Source organism: Pongo abelii, chromosome Y (assembly GCF_028885655.2).
Source record: "Pongo abelii isolate AG06213 chromosome Y, NHGRI_mPonAbe1-v2.0_pri, whole genome shotgun sequence".
In the NCBI taxonomy this organism is placed as follows: domain Eukaryota; kingdom Metazoa; phylum Chordata; class Mammalia; order Primates; family Hominidae; genus Pongo; species Pongo abelii.
In genome coordinates this window covers 16087192-16093765 of record NC_072009.2, presented here as the reverse complement: position 1 = coordinate 16093765, position 6574 = coordinate 16087192, and the positions used below count along the sequence as shown (strand labels likewise).

Sequence of the window (6574 nt, the reverse complement as noted above, 5' to 3'; positions counted from 1 at the left end):
TAGGAAGAAGCTTATGAATTATTCAACAATGTCCACTATAACACAGAAGGGAAGAAAATCCTACTACCTTTCCAGAGAGACTAAAGGAGGCACTGAGGAAGCAAACCTCTCTGTCACATGACACTACTGAAGGCCAACTAATCCTAAAGGATAAGTTTATCACTCACTCAGCTGCAGACATAGAAAAAAAAAACTGCAAAAGTCTGCCTTGGGCCTGGAGCAAAACTTAGAAACCCTATTGAACTTGGCAACCTCGTTTTTTAATAATATAGAGATCAGGAGAAGCAGGCAGAATGGGACAAACAGGATTTAAAAAACACCACTGCTTTAGGCATGGGCTCAGGCAAGTGGAATTTGGAGGCTCTGGAAAAGGGAAAACCTGAGCAATTTGAATGCCTAATATGGTTTCTTCCAGTAGCGTCTACAAGGATACTTTAGAAAAGATTGTCCAAGTAGAAGTAACCATGCCCCTTATGTCAAGGTAATTACTGGAAGGTCCACTGCCCCAGGGGATGAAGGTCCTCTGAGTCAGAAACCACTAACCAGATGATCCAGCAGTAGGACTGAGGGTGCCTGGGATAAGTGCCAGCCAATGCCATCACCCTCACAGAGCCCCAGGTATGCTTTATCATTGAGGGCCGGTAGGTTAACTCTCTCCTGGACACTTGTGCAGCCTTCTCATTCTTACTCTCCTGTCCTGGACAACTGTCCTCCAGATCTGTCATTATCCAAGGGGTCTTAGGACAGCCAGTCACTAGATACTTCTGCCAGCCACTAAGTTGTGACTGGAGAGCTTTATTCTTTTCACATGCTTTTCTAATTATGTCTGAAATCCCCACTCCCTTGTTAAGGAGAGAGATTCTAGCAAAAGCAGGGGCCATTATACACCTGAACATAGGAGAAGGAACACGCATCCTATTTATTGTCCCTTGATTGAGGAAGGAATTAATCCTGAAGTCTGGGTAACAGAAGGACAATATGGATGAGCAAAGAATTTTTGCCCTGTTCAAGATAAACTAAAGAATTCCACCTCCTTTCCCCACCAAGGCAGTAACCCCTTAGAACCAAGGCCCAACAAGGACACAAAAGATTGTTAGGACCTAAAGGTCCAAGTCCTACTAAAACCATGCAATAACACCTGTAATACTCCAATTTTAGGAATACAGGAAGCCAATGGGAAGTGGAGGTTAGTGCAAGACCTCAGGATTACCAGTGAGGCTGTTGTACCTCTATACCCAACTGTACCTAGCCCGTATACTCTGCTTTCCCAAATACCAGAGGAAGCAGAGTGGTTTACAGTCATGGACATTAAGGATGACTTTTTCTGCATCCCTGTACATCCTGACTCTCAATTCTTGTTTGCCTTTAAAGATCCTTCAAACCCAATATCTCAACTTACCTGGACTGTTTTATCCTAAGGGTTCAGGGATAGCCCCCATCAATTTGACCAGGCATTATTCCAAGACTTGAGCCAATTCTCATACCTGGACACTCCTATCTTTGGTATGTGGATGATTTACTTTCAACCACTCATTCAGAAACCTTGTGCCATCAAGCCACCCAAGCACTCTTAAATTTCTTTGCTACCTGTGGCTACAAGTTTTCTAAACCAAAGGCTCACCTCTGTTCACAGCAGGTTAAATACTTAGGGCTAAAATTATCCAAAAGCACCAGGGCCATCAGTGAGGACATATCTAGCCTATACTGGCTTATCCTCATCACAAAACCCTAAAGCAACTAACAGGGTTACTTGGCATAACAGGTTTCTGCTGAATATGAATTCACATGTATGATGAAATAGCCAGACCATTATATACACTAATTAAGGAAACCCAGAAAGCCAATACCCATTTAATAAGATGGACACCAGAAGCAGAAGCAGCTTTCCAGGCCCTAAAGAAGGCCCTAATCCAAGGCCCAGTGTTAAGCTTGCCAATGGGGCCAGACTTTTCTTTATAGGTCACAGAAAAAAACAGGAATAGCTCTAGGAGTCCTTACACAGGTCTGAGGGATGAGCTTGCAACCAGTGGCACACCTGAGTAAGAAAATTGATGTAGTGGCAAAGGATTGGCCTCATTGATTATGGGTAGTGGTGGCAGCAGCAGTCTTAGTGCCTGAGGCAGTTAAAATAATACAATAAAGAGGTATTACTGTGTGGAAATCTCATGATGTGAATGGCATACTCACTGTTAAAGGAGACTTGTGGTTGTCAGACAACCATTTACTTAAATATCAGGCTCTATTACTTGAAGGACCAGTGCTTCAACTATGCACCTGTGCAACTCTTAACCCAGCCACATTTCTTCCAGACCATGAAGAGAAGATAGAACACAACTATCAACAAGTAATTGCTCAAACCTACACAGCTCAAGGAGACTTTTCAGAGGTTCCCTGGACTGATCCCAATCTCAACTTGTATACTGATGGAAGTCCCTTTGTAGAAAAAGAACTTCAAACAGCAGAGTATGTAGTGGTCAGTGATAACGGAATACTTGAAAGTAATCCCCTCACTCCAGGAGCTAGTACTAAACTGGCAGAACTAATAGCCCTCATTCAGGCTCTAGAATTAGGAGAAGGAAAAAGGGTAAATGTATATACATACTCTAAGTATGCTTACCTAGTCCTCAATGCCTATGCAGCAAAATGGAGACAAAGGGAATTCCTAACTTCCAAGAGAACAGCTATCAAACATCAGGAAGCCATTAGGAGATTATTATTGGTTGTACAGAAACCTAAAGAGGTGGCAGCCTTACACTGCTGGGGTCATCAGAAAGGAAAGGAAAAGGAAATAGAAGGGAATCACCAAGCAGATATTGAAGCCAAAAGAGCCACAAGGTGGGAACTCCATTAGAAATGCTTATAGGAGTACCCGTAGTATGGGGTAATCCCCTCTAGGAAACCAAGCCCCAGTACTCATCAGGAGAAATAGAATGAGGAACCTCACACGGACATAGTTTTTGCCCTCAGGATGCCTAGCCACCGAAGAAGGGAAAATACTTTTGCCTGCAGCTAACCAATAGAAATTACTTAAAACCCTTCATCAAATCTTTCACTTAGGCATTGATAGCATCCATCAGATGGCCAAATCATTATTTACTGGATCAGGCCTTTTCAAAACTATCAAACAATAGTCAGGGTCTGTGAAGTGTGCCAAAGAAATAATTCCCTGCCTTATTGCCAAGCTCCTTCAGGAGAACAAAGAACAGACCATTACCCAGGAGAAGGCTGGCAACTAGATTTTACCCACATGCCCAAATCTCAGGGATTTCAGTATCTACTAGTCTGTGTAGACACTTTCACTGGTTGGGCAGAAGCCTTCCCCTGTAGGACAGAAAGGGCCCAACAGGTAATAAAGGCACTAGTTCATGAAATAATTCCCAGATTCAGACTTCCTGAGGCTTACAGAGTGACAATGTCCCTGCTTTCAAGGCTACAGTAACCCAGGGAGTATCCCAGGTGTTAGGAAAACAATATCACTTACACTATGTCTGGAGGCTGCAGTTCTCAGGAAAGGTCCAGAAAATGGATGAAACACTCAAACGACATCTAAAAAAGCTAACCCAGGAAACTCACCTCACATGCCTGCTCTGTTGTCTATAGCCTTATTGAGGATCCTAAACTCTCCACAAAAATAGGACTTAGCCCATACAAAATGCTGTGTGGAAGTCCCTTCCTAAGCAATGACCTTGTACTTGACCAAGAGACAGCAAACTTAGTTGCAGACATCACTTCCTTAGCCAAATATCCACAAGTTCTTAAAACATTACAAGGAGCCTGTCTCTGAGAAGAGGGAAAGGAACTATTCCACCCTGGTGACACCGTATTTGTCAAGTCCCTTCCCTCTAACTTCCCATCCCTAGATACATCCTGGGAAGGATGCTACCCAGTCATTTTACCTACCCCAGCTGGGGTTAAAGTGTCTGGTATGGAGTCTTGGATACATTAAACTCAAGTCAAACCTTGGATATGGCCAAAGGAACCCAAAAATCCAGGAGACAATTCTAGCTATTCTTGTGAGCCCCTAGAGGATCTGCACCTGCTCTTCAAATGACAACCAGGAAGAAAGTAACAAAAATCGTAAATCCCCAAGTCCCTCCCTTATCATATTTTTCTATTTACTATTTTTTTACAGCCTTTCACTCTCATTGCACCCCCTCTATGCCTCTGTACAACCAGTAGCTCCCTTTACCAAGAGTTTCTATGGAGAATGCGACATCCAGGATATACTGATGACCCATTTTATAGGAGTTTATCTAAGAGAATCCTCACCTTCAATGCCCATATCCACATGCCCCACAACTGCTATAACTCTGCCACTCTTTGCATGAATGCAAATACTCATTATTGGACAGGAAAAAATGATTAATCCTAGTTGTCCTGGAGGACTTGGAGCCACTATCTGTTGGATTTACTTCACCCATACCAGCATGTCTGATGGGGATGGAGTTCAAGATCAGGCAAGATAAAAACACATAAAGGAAGTAGTCTCCCAACTGACCCAGGTACATAACACCGCTGTCCCCTAAAAAGGACTAGATATCTCAAAACTACATGGAAGCCTCTGTACCCATACTTGCCTGGCAAGCCTATTTAATACCATCCTCACTGGGCTTCATGAGGTCTCAGCCCAAAACCCTACTAACTGTTGGATATGCCTCCCCCTGCACTTCAGGCCATAAGTTTCAATCCCTGTACCTGAACAATGGAACAACTTCAGGATAGAAATAAACACCACTTCTGTTTCAATAGGACCTCTTGTTTCCAACCTGGAAATAAACCATACCTCAAACCTCACCTGTGTAAAATTTAGCAACACTGTAGACACAACCAACTCCTGATGCATCAGGTGGGTAACAGCTGCCACATGAATAGTCTGCCCACCCTAAGAAATATTTTTTTTTGTCTGTGGTACCTCAGCCTATCGTTATTTAATGGCTTTTCAGAATCTATGTCCTTCCTTTCATTCTTAGTGCCCCCTGTGACCATCTACGTGGAACAAGACTTACACAATTATGTCGTACCTAAGCCCCACAACAAAAGAGTACCCATTCTTCCTTTCATTATTGGAGCAGGAGTGCTAGGTGGACTAGGTACAGGCATTGGCAGTATCACAACCTCTACTCTGTTCTACTACAAACTATCTCAAGAACTAAATGGTGACATGGAACAGGTCGCTGACTCCCTTGTCACCTTGCAAGATCAACTTAACTCCCTAGAAGCAGTAGTCCTTCAAAATCGAAGAGATTTAGACTTGCTAACTGCCAAAACAGGAGGAACCTGTTTATTTTTAGGGGGAGAATGCTGTTGTTATGTTAATCAATCTGGGAATCATCACTGAGAAAGTTGAAGAAATTTGAGATTGAATACAATGTAGGGCAGAGGAGCTTCAAAACACTGGACCCTGGGACCTCCCGGGGTCAGCCAATGGATGCCCTGGATTCTTGCCTTCTTAGGACCTATAGCAACTATAATATTGCTACTCCTTTTTGGACTCTGTATCTTTAACCTCCTTTTTAAGCTGGTCTCTTCCAGAATCAAAGCTGTAAAAACTACAAATGTTCTTCAAATGGAGCTGCAGATGAAGTCCATGGCTAAGATCTACCAGGGACCCCTGGACCAGACTGCTAGCCCATGCTCTGATGTTAATAACATCGATAATGACTCTTCTGAGGAAATCTCAACTGCACAACTCCTACTACACCCCAGTTCAGCAGGAAGCAGTTGGAGTGATTGTTGGCCCACCTCCCCAAAAGCACTTGGGTTTTCTTGTTGAGAGATGGGACTGAGAGACAGGACTAGCTGGATTTCCTAGGCCAACTAAGAATCCCTAAGCCTAGCTGGGAAGGTGGCTGCATCCATCTTTAAACAGGGAGTTTGCAACTTAGCTCACACCTGACCAATCAGAGAACTCACTAAGATGTTAATTAGGCAAAAACAGGAGGTAAAGAAATAGCCAATCTTCTATTGCCTGAGAGCGCAGCGGGAGGGACAAGGATTGGGATATAAACTCAGGTATTCAAGCCAGCAAGGGCAACACTTTTGGGTCCCTTCCATTTGCATGGGAGCTCTGTTTTCACTCTATTTCACTCTATTAGATCTTGCAACTGTACTCTTCTGGTCAGTGTTTATTATGGCTGGAGTGAGCTTTCACTCACCATCCACCACTGCTGTTTGCCACCATTGCAGATCCTCTGCTGAGTTCCATCCCTCCAGATCAGTGTTCCTGATCCAGCGAGGCATCCATTGCCATTCCCAATCAGGCTAAAAGCTTGCCATTGTTTCTGCATGGCTAAGTGCCTGGGCTCATCCTAATCAAGCTGAAAACTAGTCACTGGGTTCCACAGTTCTCTTCCATGACCCATGGTTTCTAATAGAGCTTTAACACTCACTGCTTGGCCCAAGATTCCATCCAGTGGAATCCATAAGTCCAAGGACCCCAGGTCAGAGAACATGAAGCTTGCCACCATCTTGGAGGTGGCCTGCCACCACTTTAGAAGTGGCCTGCCACCATCTTGGGAGCTGTTGGAGCAAGGACTCCCTGGTAACAGTACTGTCTCTCAGCTAGGGCTTTTGG

At 43.9% G+C, this 6574-nt stretch overlaps 1 pseudogene; it reads left to right on the top strand.

Moving 5' to 3' along the window:
* Positions 1–401: 401 nt before the first annotated feature.
* Positions 402–5773, top strand: LOC129053212 (syncytin-1-like; annotated as a pseudogene).
* Positions 5774–6574: the final 801 nt, after the last annotated feature.